General features: G+C 41.6%; 1 non-coding gene across 1 annotated transcript; it reads right to left on the bottom strand.

The window, feature by feature from the left end:
- Positions 1–9909: 9909 nt before the first annotated feature.
- On the bottom strand, positions 9910–9995 carry LOC120992680. Its single transcript, XR_005777072.1, has one exon. It is a non-coding gene; the product is annotated as a small nucleolar RNA SNORD71 (small nucleolar RNA).
- Positions 9996–14985: the final 4990 nt, after the last annotated feature.

Raw genomic sequence — 14985 nt, 5'->3', positions numbered from 1 at the left:
TTGTTGTGGCCTTTAAGTCTCAAGTTTCTGCAATTAATCCCACTTAATGAAAACAGAATTGTAGAAATGTTTGCAAATTTATTAAAAAGGAAAATATTACATTTCACATGTCCTGTTCCTTATCTGTGTGTTCCACCTTTGTGCTGCCTTTTAATATCATGTATGTATTCATTGTATATCATTAATAAAGCTTTTCGATTTTCATAATTGTGAAAGTCATGGTCCATGGTCCAAGTGAAATGCATCTACCTGTGCAGCTGAAACAGGAGGGAATAATATGGCTGAAAGAGACATTAGGGAAGCCCAAACATAACTGTTCCTTCTCAGTTATGATTGCACAAAGAAGCACAGCCATTATGCAAACTTTTTATTTTTTTACTCAGGTATGTGTAAGACATTCAGATAACAAATTTTTATTTTCCCATTTCCCCTACTTGTCAGGGCTCAAAGCTACACTGAACTACACAGCCCGGATTGCTGTCCTGTGCTCACATAATGGAGAGAACACCTGTGCGCATACAGAGAAGTCCTGACAATGTACACTGCACAAAAAAATAAAGGGAACACTTAAACAACACAATGTAACTCCAAGTCAATCACACTTCTGTGAAATCAAACTGTCCACTTAGGAAGCAACACTGAGTGACAATCAGTTTCACATGCTGTTGTGCAAATGGGATAGACAACAGGTGGAAATTATAGGCAATTAGCAAGACACCCCCAATAAAGGAGTGGTTCTGCAGGTGGTGACCCCAGACCACTTCTCAGTTCCTATGCTTTCTGGCTGATGTTTTGGTCACTTTTGAATGCTGGCGGTGCTTTCACTCTAGTGGTAGCATGAGACGGAGTCTACAACCCACACAAGTGGCTCAGGTAGTGCAGCTTATCCAGGATGGCACATCAATGCGAGCTGTGACAAGAAGGTTTGCTGTGTCTGTCAGCGTAGTGTCCAGAGCATGGAGGCGCTACCAGGAGACAGGCCAGTACATCAGGAGACGTGGAGGAGGCCGTAGGAGGGCAACAACCCAGCAGCAGGACCGCTACCTCCGCCTTTGTGCAAGGAGGAACAGGAGGAGCACTGCCAGAGCCCTGCAAAATGACCTCCAGCAGGCCACAAATGTGCATGTGTCTGCTCAAACGGTCAGAAACAGACTCCATGAGGGTGATATGAGGGCCAGACGTCCACAGGTGGGGGTTGTGCTTACAGCCCAACACCGTGCAGGACGTTTGGCATTTTCCAGAGAACACCAAGATTGGCAAATTCGCCACTGGCGCCCTGTGCTCTTCACAGATGAAAGCAGGTTCACACTGAGCACATGTGACAGACGTGACTGAGTCTGGATACGCCGTGGAGAACGTTCTGCTGCCTGCAACATCCTCCAGCATGACCGGTTTGGCATTGGGTCAAAAAATGTTGTGGGGTGGCATTTCTTTGGAGTGCCGCACAGCCCTCCATGTGCTCGCCAGAGGTAGCCTGACTGCCATTAGGTGCTAAGATGAGATCCTCAGACCCCTTGTGAGACCATATGCTGGTGCGGTTGGCCCTGGGTTCCTCCTAATGCAAGACAATGCTAGACCTCATGTGGCTGGAGTGTGTCAGCAGTTCCTGCAAGACGAAGGCATTGATGCTATGGACTGGCCCGCCCGTTCCCCAGACCTGAATCCAATTGAGCACATTTGGGACATCATGTCTTGCTCTATCCACCAACGTCACGTTGCACTACAGACTGTCCAGGAGTTGGCAGATGCTTTAGTCCAGGTCTGGGAGGAGATCCCTCAGGAGACCGTCCGCCACCTCATCAGGAGCATGCACAGGAGTTGTAGGGAGGTCATACAGGCACGTGGAGGCCACACACACTACTGAGCCTCATTTTGACTTGTTTTAAGGACATTACATCAAAGTTGGATCAGCCTGTAGTGTGTTTTTCCACTTTAATTTTGAGTGTGACTCCAAATCCAGACCTCCATGGGTTGAAAAATTTGATTTCCATTTTTTAATTTTTGTGTGATTTTGTTGTCAGCACATTCAACTATGTAAAGAACAAAGTATTTCAGAAGAATATTTAATTAACTCAGATCTAGGATGTGTTATTTTTGTGTTCCCTTTATTTTTTTGAGCAGTGTATTTCACTGCACCTTTAAATGCTAACAGCAGAAAAACAGGAGAGGGTGGATATGTACTCTTTATCTGCAGTGCTACAAATATATTACTGCAGATAATAGTCCAAGATTATGGTGACAGATTCCCTTAATTGCTGGAGCCATTGACTTCAAGTGTCTTGGTCTCACTCAATGACAGATACTACCCTTTATAATAGCTAGTGATGAGCGGCAGGGGCTATATTCAAATTCGCGATATTTCACGAATATTTGGACGAATATTTGGATGAATATTCGTCATATATTCACAAATTTAAGATTATTTCTTGATGGCGAAAAATCGGCAACGTAATATTTGCGTAATGCACGCGAAATACAGGCGTGGGTCACTTTTGCTACATTTTCCAAGCTGCTAGAAGTTTCCTGAGACTGGAGAAAATAGTTGGCATGGCAGAACATTGCAATAGCTTTATATGCAGTTAGAGTACTCCAATATATTCGCGATTGAGCTAATCGGCACTAATGATGCAAATATTTTGGCACAATACGTGAAACTTCACATTTTAACAGGTCTGCATGTATGTATGGACAGCAGAACCTAACACCTTGCACTGCAACAGCTACACTATATCAGGATATAACCTACACTGACTAGCTCCCACTAACTATCTGTATTATACAAAAAAATTACAGTGCAACAGCCCTCTGCAAACTAAATAGAGTACATAAATGTCATGATACTAACATGCATGCTGAGCTCACTCTGCACCTTGCCGGGTGTCAAACAGCTTCCAATAAGGGCTCATGCACACAACGGTTGTTTTGCGGTCCGTTTTTCACAGATCCGTTGTTCAATATCTGAGTTTTTTTTCCTCTGATTTAAGTCCTCTTTCGTTCCATTATTTCACAAAACATATCCGTATGGTTTCCGTATGCGATCCGTTTTTTGCAGATCGGAAATGGAAACAGTAACTTATTAATCACCAACAAACACATGAGCAATATGGGCTGGGCATAGCATTTCTACAGTATGGATCCGCAAAATTAGGATGAAATACGGATGACATAAGGATGTGTTCCGTGTGCGTTCTGTATTTTTTGCGGAACCATTGACTTGAATGGGGCCTCGGACCGTGATTTGCGGACAATAATAGGACATGCACTACTTTTACGCAAACGGAATGCACACGGAGTACCTTCCGTTGTTTTTGAGGACCCATTAAATTCCGCATACGGTCCACACAAATAACAGAACAGAAGCGGAAAGAAAATACTTTCGTGTGTATAAGCCCTAAAAGTGAGAGTCCACCCTATACCTCTCCGAAAGCCATAAGGTTTCAGGGAGAGCAGGCTACAGATTTAGGTCTCGTTCACACGAAAGGTTTTTTCACCATTCACTTCAATGGTTCCGCCCAAAAAAAGGCATGTACTCTGTATAAATTCCGTTTCCGTATTTTCGTTTTTCCGTTCCGTTGAAAGATACAGTAGAACATGTCCTATTATTGCCCGCAAATCACGTTCCGTGGCTGCATTCAAGTCAATAGGTCCGCAAAAAAAAGGAACACATACGGAATGTACTCCGTATGCCTTCCATATTCGTTCCATTTTTGCGGGACTATCTATTGAAAATGTTATGCCCAGCCAAATTTTTTCTATGTAATTACTGTATACTGTATATGCCATACGGAAAAATAGAACCGAAAAACGGAACGGAACCGGAAACACTACTGAAAAAAAACAAAAACAGAAAAACGGATCCGCAAAACACTGAAAAACACATACGGTTGTGTGAACGAGCCCTTATACTTACACTAATTAAAAACAGCCCATGTGGCAGACAGGCTAGTCAGGGGTGCAAGACTAAGTGGAGTTAGCCACACCTCTTAATACAGACTGCAAAGAAAAGGGGGTCAGTCAGCACATCCCAATGTGCAGGTGCACGTTGCCATGGCTAAATACACACACAAAAATAGAGTGCAACAGCACTCTGAAAACCAAATAAAGTACATAAATGTCATGATAATGAAAAATGTTATAATATTAATCCTATACTCATTTAGTAAATTTGAGATTCTTAGCGAATATATTTTGGACTCTCACTGGTTTTGGAAGCCGTTTGATACCAGGTAAGGTGCGGAGTGAGCTCAGCATGCATGTTGGTTATCTGCGTTCCCTGTAGCAGATTGGACCCAGCATCCATGTGGAACCGACGCTCCATGAATTTTATAGTGGCCGTGAGGGCTCATTACAGGTAGCGTTTAGTGTTAGGTTCCCATCTTACAGAGATCGCCTTGACGTTTGGCAGACGGGCCCAAATAATTTTGTACAAAATATATTTGCTAAGAAACTCAAATTTACTAAATGAGAATAGGATTAATATTATAATATTTATCATTATTATGACATTTATGTACTCTATTTGGTTTGCAGAGTGCTGTTGCACTGTATTTTTATATCTATCTAATGTAATGACACAGGAAAGCACAGAGCACAGCAATAACACTGCTGTCTCTCTCAGAACTCCATAAAACTACAGAAAATGGCTGCTGGGGAGGTTCTTATATAGTAAGGGGTAGGCAACTTTCCTATTGGTTGCTAGGGATGTTGCTAAGCTCAGACAAAGACATTGCAGCCTTCTCATTGGCCCACAAGCAAGAAATTACAAATATATATCACTATATTCTAAATATTTGCGAATTCTCGAAGTGCCAATATTCGCGATTAATATTCGCAATTTGAATAGTCGCGCCCAACACTAATAATAGCAGGAATGCGTCCTGCCAGGAGGGTCAGAAGTTCCACTCTAACATCAGTCACCTGATAAAAAAATCTCAGATATCACTTGTAGGTCGCAGGTTGAACAAGCCCATCAAATTGAAGTCCTGTAATTTTGGTCTTTATCAGTTATAACATTTGTTATTTGTCGGGCTAGTGACAACTGTGTTTTTCATCAATAATGCAGGTTTCTTTTAATGTAAGTTTTTTTATACATAATTTATGACCATCTTTAGAGTTTTTATGCTTATACATTGACAAAGTAATAAAAAATATGGAGGGAATTTATCATTCCCCCTATGGCAGTTTTCTAGAGATAAAAAGTTGCAAACAGTGTGTATTTGACTTTTTAAATGCCTCCCTCGCTACTTTCTCAAAAAGGGGTCACAGAGAGCAGATTTTAAGGGCAAATCTTCTTTGGCACCATTAAGGATTATGGAGGCAGATTGGATTGTAGCAATTTAGTACTTAGGTGGTACTGGCCTATTAATGTTCTGGGTAATGGGTGTCTTAGCCATAGTCTATCACCTGCCAGCAGTGTCTTTAAACTCTTCCGGACACAGGGCGTACCGGTACGCCCTGATGTCCTGGTACTTAAGGACACAGGGCGTACCGGTACGTCCTGTGTATTTCCGATCACATTGAGCAGGCACCTTGACTAAATGCGCGGGGGGGTTCCATGTCCCCCCCGTGTTGGCGATCGCCCCAAACCGCAGGTCAATTCAGACCTGCGGTTTGTGGCTTTTACCTGGTGCGGCGGCGGGCGGCGGTGCCATCGAAACCCCATGTGGCTGTAGAGGGGACCCAATGGCATTGAAGGCAGTGGCGCTGCCTTCCTGTGACGAGCCTGTGAGATCCAGCCCCCATGCCGGAAGCTGTATGAGTAATACTCACTGTATTACTCATACAGCCAATGCATTCCCATACAGAAGTATTGGAATGCATTGTAAAGGATTAGACCCCCAAAAGTTGAAGTCCCAAAGTGGGACAAAAAATAAAGTGAAAAAAAAGTTGAAAAAATAAAGTTTTCCCCCCAGAAAAATTAAAAGTTTCAAGTAAAAATAAATAAAAACGTCATTTTCCACAAATAAAGTAAAAAAAAATTGGTAAAAAATAGGGAAAAAAGACATATTAGGTATCGCCGCATCCGTATTGACTATAAACATATCACTTGACCTAACCCCTCAGATGAAGACCGTAAAATATAAAAAATAAAAACTGTGCTAAATAAAATAAAAAATTTGGCACCTTACATCACAAAAAGTACAACAACAAGCGATCAAAAAGGCGTATGCCCACCAAAATAGTACCAATCTAACCGTCACCTCATCCCGCAAAAAATGAGCCGCTACCTGAGACAATCGCCCAAAAAATAAAAAAACTATGGCTCAGAATATGGAGACACTAAAACATCATTTTTTTTTGTTTTAAAAAAGCTGTTATTGTGTAAAACTTACATAAACAAAAACAAAGTATACATATTAGGTATCGACCGGCTCTATAAAAATATCACATGACCTAACCCCTCAGATGAAAACCGTAAACAATAAAAAATAAAAACTGTGCTAAATAAACCATTTTTTGTCACCTTACATCACAAAAAGAGTAATAGCAAGCGATCAAAAAGTCATATGCCCTCTAAAATAGTGCCAATCAAACCGTCATCTCATTCCACAAAAAATGAGACCCTACCCAAGATAATCGCCCAAAAACTGAAAAAACTATGGCTCTCAGACTATGGAAACACTAAAACATTATTTTTTTGGTTTCAAAAAATGAAATCATTGTGTAAAACTTACATAAATAAAATAAAAGTATACATATTAGGTATTGCCGCGTCCGTGACAACCTTGTCTATAAAAATACCCCATGATCTAACCTGTCAGATGAATATTGTAAATAACAAAAAAAAAAACGGTGCCAAAACAGCTATTTCTTGTTACCTTGCCTCACAAAAAGTGTGATATAGAGCAACCAAAAGTCATATGTACCCTAAAATAGTACCAACAAAACTGCCACCCTATCCCGTAGTTTCTAAAATGGGGTCACTTTTTTGGAGTTTCTACTCTAGGGGTGCATCAGGGGCGCTTCAAATGGGACATGGTGTAAAAAAGAACTGTCCAGCAAAATCTGCCTTCCAAAAACCGTATGGCATTCCTTTCCTTCTATACCCTGCCGTGTGCCTGTACAGAGGTTTACGACCACATATGGGGTGTTTCTGTAAACTACAGAATCAGAGCCATAAATATTGAGTTTGGTTTGGCTGTTAACCCTTGCTTTGTAACTGGAAAAAAATGTATTAAAATTGAAAATCTGCCAAAAAAGTGAAATTTTGAAATTGTATCTCTATTTTCCATTAATTCTTGTGGAACACCTAAAGGGTTAATGACGTTTGTAAAATCAGTTTTGAATACCTTGAGGGGTGTAGTTTCTAGAATGGGGTCATTTTTGGGTGGTTTCTATTATGTAAGCCTCACAAAGTGACTTCAGATCTGAACTGGTCCTTGAAAAGTAGGTTTTTGAAAATTTCTGAAAAATTTCAAGATTTGCTTCTAAACTTCTAATCCTTGTAACATCCCCCAAAAAAATAATGTCATTCCCAAAATGATCCAAACATGAAGTAGACATATGGGGAATGTAAAGTAATAACTATTTTTGTAGGTATTACTATGTATTATAGAGGAAGAGAAATTGAAACTTGGAAATTTGCAAATTTGGTATTTTTTTTATAAATAAAAATGTTTTTTTTTTCTTTCCATTTTACCAGTGTCATGAAGTACAATATGTGACGAAAAAACTATCTCAGAATGGCCTGGATAAGTCAAAGCGTTTTAAAGTTATCACAACATAAAGTGACACTGGTCAGATTTGCAAAAAATGGCCTGGTCCTGAAGGTGAAAATGAGCCCGGTCCTTAACCCTTTCATGACCAAGGGTCATTGATGCCCCAGTGTCCAGGTCAAATTTTACTTTTACTTTACTGCGTCACTTTATGTGGTAATTGCTTTGGAACACTTTTATTTATCCAAGCCATTCTGAGATTGTTTTCTCGTGACATATTGTACTTCATGATAGTCATAAATTTGAGTCAATATATTTCACCTTTTATTTATGAAAAAGTACCAAATTTATAAAGAAAAAATGAAAAACTCACAATTTTCAAAATTTCAATTTCTCTGCTTCTAAAACAGAAAGTCATACCTAATAAAATATCTACTACTTAACATTTCCCATATGTCTACTTATGTTGGCATCGTTTTGGAAATGTCATTTTATTTTTTTAGGACGTTAGAAGGCTTAGAAGTTTAGAAGCAATTCTTCAAATTTTTAAGAAAATTTCCAAAACCCACTTTTTAAGGACCAGGTTCAGGTCTGAAGTCACTTTGTGGCGCTTACATAGTGGAAACCCCCCATAAATGACCCCATTGTAGAAACTACACCCCTCAAGTTACTCAAAACTGATTTTACAAACTTTGTTAACCCTTTAGGTGTTCCACAAGAATTCAAGGAAAATGGAGATTAAATTTCTAAATTTCACTTTTTTGGCAGATTTTCCATTTTATTAAATTTTTTTCTTTAACACATTGAGGGTTAACAGCCAAACAAAACTCAACATTTATTACCCTGATTCTGGGTTTACAGAAACAACCCACATGTGGTCGTAAACTGATGTCAGGGCGCACAGCAGGGCGCAGAAGGAAAGGAACATTGAATGGTTTTTGGAAGGCAGATTTTGCTAAACTGGTTTTAGATGCCATGTCCCATTTAAAGCCCCCCTGATGCACCCATACAGTAGAAACTCCCAAAAAGTGACCCTATTTTGGAAACTAGCGGATAAGGTGCCAGTTTTATTGGTACTATTTTGGGGTACATATGATTTTTAATTGCTCTATATTAAGTTTTTTGTGAGGCAAGGTAACTGAAATTTTTTTTTTATACAAGATTCATCTGACAGGGTAGATCATGTGCTATTTTTATAGAGCAGGTTGTTACGGACGCAATGATATCAAATATGTCTACTTTCTTTGTTTGTTTGTTTCAGTTTTACATAATAAACCAATTTTGAAAAAGAAATTATGTTTTTGTGTCTCCATTTTCTGAACGCCATATGTTTTTTATTTTTCTGCCGATCGTCTTGTGCAGGGGCTCGTTTTTTGCAGAAAGAGTTGAGGTTTTTATTGGTACCATTTTTGGATACATAGGATTTTTTGATCATTCATTATTACACTTTATGGGGCAAGGTGACCAAAAAATTGGCTGTTTTGGAACAGTTTTTATTTATTTATTTTTACAGAGTTTATCTGAGGGGTTAGGTCATGTGACAGTTTTATAGAGAAGATTGTTACGGATGTGGCAATACCTAATATGTATACTTTTTCTTATTTATTTAAGTTTTACACAATAATAGCATTTCTGAAACCAAAAAAATGATGTTTTAGTGTCTCCATAGTCTGAGAGCCATAGATTTTTTATTTTTTGTGCGATTGTCTTAAATAGGGTATCATTTTTTGCGGTATGGGGTAATGGTTTGATTGGTACTATTTTGGGGGTCATAAGCCTTTTTGATCGCTTGCTGTTGCACTTTTTGTGATGTAAGGTGACAAAAATGGCTTTTTTTTACATCGTTTTTTTTTTTTTAATGGTGTTTATCGGACGGGGTCTATCATATGATATATTTATAGAGACGGTCGTTACGGACGCGGTGATACCTAATGTGTATTATTTATTTATTTTTTCATTTTTTTATAGGAAAAAGCAATTTCTTTTTTTAATTTTAAATTTTTATTTATTTATTTATTTTTACTTTTATTATTTTCACTTTTTTTTTATCAAGTCCCTCTTGGATCTTGAAGATCCAGTGGGGCTGATGGCTGTACTATACTTTGCAATGCTCTTGCATTGCAAAGTATAATACAATCAGATGCCCTGTAGGTGGCAACCATCGGGCGCTGCAATTGCAGCACAGCAGCCCCGATGGTGGAGAGAGGGAGCCCCCTCCCTCTATTAACCCCATGGATGCCGCTGCCGCGGCATCTATGGGGTTACAGCAGAGTGTCAGCATAGAGCTGACACTCTCTGCTGATGGCGGCGGCTCAGGAATGGAGCCGCCGCCATCACACACAGCAGGGGGACCGCACGGCATGGGGGCATGGGGGCAGCATTGAGGGGCCAGCATTGAGTGAGTCACGGCCAGCATTAAGGGGGCAGGAGGAATGTATGGGGCGGGGAGGGGGCGGAACGCAGGAGATAAGCAGCAGGATTCAGCGGCAGGCGGACACAAGGGGGGGGCTTGAAGGGGCACACATGGGGGGCACAGATCGGAGAGGGGGGGCACGAGGACACATTATCTGATTTCAAGCTCTGATCTGCAGAGCGCAGATCAGAGCCTGAAACCGGCATTTTTTCACAGACTAACCAATCGGATCGATTGTCGGCAAGGGACCACTCTGATTGGTCCGTTGCCGGCATTACTGAACTGTATGCTGTCCGTGACAGCAGCAGGACAGGGGCAGAAACTTTAATCCAAGCGCTTTGCAGTATGTGCAGCTATCACGTATATATACAGATTGCGGTCGGGAAGGGGTTAAGGAGTTAAAGGGAACCTGTCATCAACTTTATGCTGACCTCACTGAGGGCATCATAAAATATTGAAAAAAATGCTGATTTCAGCGGTGTGTCACTCATGAGCTAAAAGTAAGTGGTTGCCAAGAACCAGCATCATAATAATTGCAGCACAGGCCTTGAAAAGAGTCACATCTACCTCAGAAGAGTCATGGTTATTCATATTCTCTTTCTCTCCCCACTCATCTGCTGATAATTGGCAGTTTTCTCCTAGAGAGAAAGGGAGAAAACTAGGTAGAAGCCTGTCATCAGCAGGTGGGCAGGGGAGCAGGAATTCATGGATAACCAGGACTCTTCTCAGGTGGCCGGGACTCTTTTGCAAGTCCAGTCTGCAATGATTGTGATGTTGGTTCTCAGTAACCACTTACTTTTCACTTATAAATGACAGACCGCTAAAATCAACTCACCTGTATCTACTTTATGCTGCCGTTAGCATGGTCTGCATAAAGTTGATGACACGTTCCCTTTAAGGCTGGTTGTGGCAGTTCACTCTGCTGTCTAGCAACTAAAGACTTCACTTGAGCCTTGGAATAAGCAGCTCTCTCTGGAGCATCCTATTTCAGAACAGGAGCTCTGCAGTAAGCTTCCTCTCTCCTCTGTCTCTGGACAGGAATCCCCCCTCCCCACTCCTACTAAGAGGGGAGAAACAGGGTGAGTACTGGTAACAAAGCCAAATACATAAAAACAAAACATAACATTATATTACAAAGCTAGTTACAATTGTAATTGTAGCTATAAGAATGCTTCCATTCCACAAATACATTTTACAAATGTCCTGGAAAATAACCTATGATTTACACAGTTGGGGATCCTTATAAAGGAACTACTTAGGTTTCTTATGTCTTCATTATTAGTTTTTTTTTTCCAAAACATGTCACTTCTCATTTCTCTTTTCCCCATGAATACTAAGAAAGCTTTTATATAGAGATCATTATTTTACTTTCGGTCTCTACAGATAAAAATAAATATATATTTTTTTAATTATTTGAAAAGTTTAAATAAACATGAACAAAATATCAAATATAAAAAACCTTCTATATTTTTGCAGAGATTGAGATAGCCTACATTATATTACAATTTGTTGAATTGTATTTGTAGCTCAGTGCCAAAAGCAAGAGACAAAAGTGTAGTCATGCTTAAGCTGAGGTCAGGGAACGAGAAGTTCTTGCAAAACAGGTAACCAGACACAGGATCGTACCAGGCAGTGAACAGAACCAGTATCAGAAGCCAAACTGAGTCGAAACCAGAGAGACATATAAGCAGTGGCGGACTGGACATATAGTCTTTCGCTCCCAGTGTTAATTAAAGCTGGGAGCGTTAGGTACTAAGGTACCCAGCCAGTGGACACAGGTGCCCACGTACATAAAACTATATTTTCGTCCTCCGGACGGCAATGTAGTTGAATACTGTGACAGGGCATGGGAGCTCCCTGCTTCAAATTTCACCCTCCACCCACCATAAGCCACTAGCCACCAGGCCTGAAGCCTAGGAGGTTGACTACAAATGGTTCAGGCAGTCGCAAATAAATGACATCTCATGACCACCTGTGCCAGGTCGTGGGTGGATTGATGCTATTATGGCTACTGCCTGCATCAGGAAGCAAATGTTTTAGGAGGTTGTGGCCTGCATGGTAGGCAGAATCATGGAATAGGAATCTGGTGAGTATTTAGATTTTATTTTTTACTTTCACTTGGGGAGCATTCTAAAAGGGGCACTATGGGGCATTACTTCAGGCACTATACAGACATTATTGGTTGCATTATAGGGGCCATTTCTGGGGGTAAAATTTGAAGCATTTTGTATACGTGAGGCCCTAAAGGGGGCATTTCTTGGGGACTATAGAGGGCATTTTTAATAGTGAGGTACTATAGGGGTATCACAGGGGCCATTTTTAGTATTTCAGGGTGCACAATAGGGAGAATTTTAATACTGGGGCACTTTAGGGGCATTATTATCACTGTGGGCATAATAGATATAGAGGATTCCCCATTGTTACTTCCACAGTCCTGGGTATAAATATGCAGCGTACTCAAGTTGTGTGTAGAAATGTGTTCCTGGGTGTAGTGGTGCAATAAACACTAACCTGAGACGGCTGACTCTCTGCATAGGCAGGTGATGGTAGGAAAATGTTCGTGACGCCAGTGCCAATTAAACGGTGGCACGCCGTTTGCTGATAGCAGGAATAACTGAGGAACCACGTGATGTTAAAACAAAACTCCAACTTTAGTAGTTTCCATATAGAGACATTAACGGAAGCACAGTTCCTTTGCATACAGTTGATTTTTCAATACGGTCGATGCAGGCAATACAGATTAAGCAAGGTGACTTCAGAGTGTGAAACACAGGACTTGCAGTACAGGAGCTTGCACTCTATTCCTGACTGATCCTGGGACATAGAAAATCTTCTCCAAGGCCCAATACCTTAACTCTGGCGTATATCCTTGGTTCTCTCTTTATAAAGTACCTCCTCTGTTATCTTGAGTACCTCTTGCTTTCCTTGACATGCCTCTGTCTCTCCCTCAGCTTCCTCAGCCTCTAGAAACTTCAGCACACTCTAGAAACTTCTGAACTCACTTCCTGGCTAGGCCCTAGCCTATTTATACAGAACTGGGAGCTCCCTCTGCTGACTGTACCAAGGATTGCCTGCTGCAGGCCTAACTCTCTTAAAGGGAAATACACGTTATGATATAGCAGTGTCGGGTAACCTACCCGTATGCTGCACACCCCCAGACTTTAACATGAGTAAGGCCTCGTACTCATACACACCTTCCTGAATCGGCATAACATGGTACATAACATTGACATTACATTATAATATGATAAATAATTGTTTCACACATAAGAAACATAACATTGGTAACTTCATAAATAAGTGAACCAAGGGAAAGGGACGTCTTCTTGCTTCTTAGGCACGGCCGCTGACCTGGCACATCGGACTTAGGGTGAACCAGGTTAGTCCATTGTCTTTGGTGACAGTATAATAACAGAACTACCCAGGAGTATCCTGTGGGTGTATCACAGGCAAGGGCTCACGTGGAGGAGTCCATTCTTGCGCACAAATGTCCAGCAAGGCATTACCAGTAGCAACTGTTTGGGAGGAGACACCACCAGAATAGTCAAAGTCTCCTAAACGGACTGGCGGACGTCCCCTGGTCATCCGGGTGGACCTTCTCAATACAGGGGTCTCCTCTTCCCTTAGCAACGAGGTAGAAGAGAGAGGAACAACAGGAGGGTCTCCATCAGGGAGACCTTGGTCAGGAACAACAGGAACAACAACATCCACTACAGGGGGAACTGGATCCGGGGCATCTTGAACCAGCTCTTCCGGAGGTGAAGCTACAGTAGGTGCCGGAGCAGGCACCAGCAAGTTCAACCAAGGTGTCAGAAGCCAATGCATGGGATCAGCGTCATACCTCAGATTACTAACAGCCTGCATAGGATCCTCGGGCTGTATTGCTGACTCTGACACAGGATATTCAGATCCAGAACTCTCGGCACTAGGTTCTGGTGTCAGGCAGAGCTTCAACCGGTTTCGGTGTACAATTTGGGATCCCTTGTCTTCCCGGGTGATCTCATAAGTGTGAGTTCCAACATTTGGGATTGCAGTGACAACATAAGGACTTCGCTCCCACTTACTGTCCAATTTACTGGTACGGCGGTTATTCTTTAACCATACCACGGCCCCTATTGTCAAGGGTTCTGCATGGGCTGCTTGATCATAGTCTCTCTGCTGTCGGTCCCTAGCATAGTCCATACGCTCCTGAACAATGGCTTTGGCTGTATTCAATCGCCTTTGATGTTCAGCAACCCAGTCGGTGTTAGGTAATGGGTTAATGCAATCAGGTACGTGTATGTCCAATGAATGATCAGCAGGCAATGTCCCTTGGCGCCCAAACATCAAGTAAAAAGGGGTATACCCAGTGGAACAATGTATGGTATGATTGTATGTGAACATGAGCTGTGGCAACAGACTGGGCCAATCTTCTCTGGTTTCAGGAGGCACGGCCCTCAGCATCTCTATCAAGGTCTGATTCATTTTTTCACATAATCCATTACCTTGCGGATGGTAGGCCGTTGTCCGGATCTTCTTACAGTTGTGTAAGCGGCACAGTTCATGGAACAGATGGGACTCAAAAGCAGGTCCTTGATCGGTGAGGATCTTTTCTGGACATCCGTAGGGCAGGAGGAAGTGCTTCCAGAACAGTTCGGCTGTAGTCTTGGCTGTCTGGTCTCTCACAGGCACCGCTACAACAAACTTAGTGAAATGGTCAATAATAGTCATGGCATAAGCATACCCTGAGCGACTAGGCTCCAGTTTCACATGGTCGATGGCGACAAGTTCAAGAGGACGAGTACTTACAATGGGTCTCAGTGGTGCCCTCTGATCATGGTGCTCACTTCATTTTAAGGCACAGGCTACACACTCCCGACACCACTTCTCCATGTCTTCTCTCATGCCCATCCAGTAAAACCGCTGGCGGATAGTAGC

This window comes from Bufo bufo, chromosome 2 (genome assembly GCF_905171765.1).
Source record: "Bufo bufo chromosome 2, aBufBuf1.1, whole genome shotgun sequence".
NCBI classification, from domain to species: domain Eukaryota; kingdom Metazoa; phylum Chordata; class Amphibia; order Anura; family Bufonidae; genus Bufo; species Bufo bufo.
The sequence above is the reverse complement of the archived record's forward strand: the minus strand, read 5'-3'. Positions and strand labels throughout refer to the sequence as shown.